Here is a 1,311-nt window from a genome sequence, read left to right as displayed (position 1 = left end):
TTGACAACAGTATCACTTAGAAAAATGTCGTTGGATTTATTTTTTCTTAAAAAATAATTTTGACTAAATCTTAAATAAATAAATAAAACAAGTGAAATTTTGACAAAAAAATAATAATTATGTCTAATGTGCATCCATTTGTTGACCAAATAGATTGTGTAAATCTCACAACACCCTTTGATCTTTATATGGAAGTTTTATTAATTTATTCTTTTGAATACATAGCCCAAAACAAATTCTTTGCTATATTTTAACTACTGCCATTCAGACTTTTTCTTCCTTTCTAGATTATTAGAGTATAGTTTTTTAATTTATAATTGTTTTTAGATCTTTATTTTAAATAAAAGCAATGCATTAACGAATTAACGAAATGCTAATTAAATATTTCGATAAAAGAAAATTATTATAAATCATATTAAAGTGATTGTATTTATTAAAAACGATAAACCATGCAACTATATGAGTTTGAAACTTTTTTTACTCACAAAACACTTGAGAATTCTAAAATTTGTTAAGGGTATATCGATCAAATAACTATGTTTTTTTTTCCTGTGAAGCTTCACACTATGTTTTAAGTTTTAAGATAGTGTAATTTTACCGTAAAGTTTAAAGAATGAATGCTCAGTTTTGGTCATTTTGTCATTAGTGAAATTAACAAAGAATGTTTTCTCCTAAGTTGAGGAATTAAAAAAGAAAATTAATACTCTCTTACCTCTCCCACCTTGGAGGACCTCGTAATCGCCATTGTTGCCGCCAGTACAGTCCGCTCCGCACCATCCTTTCTTCTTCTTCTTCAAAACTCACCTCTACCTCTCCTTTTAGGATTTTTTTCACAATAAAAAAATGTGAAAACAAAACTCTCCTTCTTTGTATTTCTATGTTTTTCTTTTCTTTTCGGTATTATTTCATCAAAGTGGATGAAACGAATGTGTCCAAGTGTTTAGTACAAGAAAAATAATAAAGACTAAGTTACTAAATTGAGAGAATTGTGAACTTCCAAATTTATAAGGTAAATGGCGACTTTACGTCGTTTTAAAGGATGAGACTACAAATTTCTTGAATAATTAAATGGGTGAAATATATTCCTAACTCATGCTTTTCAACTTCCACTTCTTTCAATTCAACGGGTTAAACACACAAAAGTTCAATTAAAACATGAATATTATAAACAATAGTCAATTAGTCAAAAATCTAATCAACAAAATAAACTTAAAAGGTGCACTAAGACAAAAATGATTCAAAACTATAATAATCATCTCTTGTTACAATATATTATGTTTTTATTTGCTTTGCTATAGAATTTATCACATA

The sequence above is a fragment of the Cucumis sativus genome, chromosome 7, assembly GCF_000004075.3.
Source record: "Cucumis sativus cultivar 9930 chromosome 7, Cucumber_9930_V3, whole genome shotgun sequence".
NCBI lineage: Eukaryota > Viridiplantae > Streptophyta > Magnoliopsida > Cucurbitales > Cucurbitaceae > Cucumis > Cucumis sativus.
The sequence above is the reverse complement of the archived record's forward strand: the minus strand, read 5'-3'. Positions refer to the sequence as shown.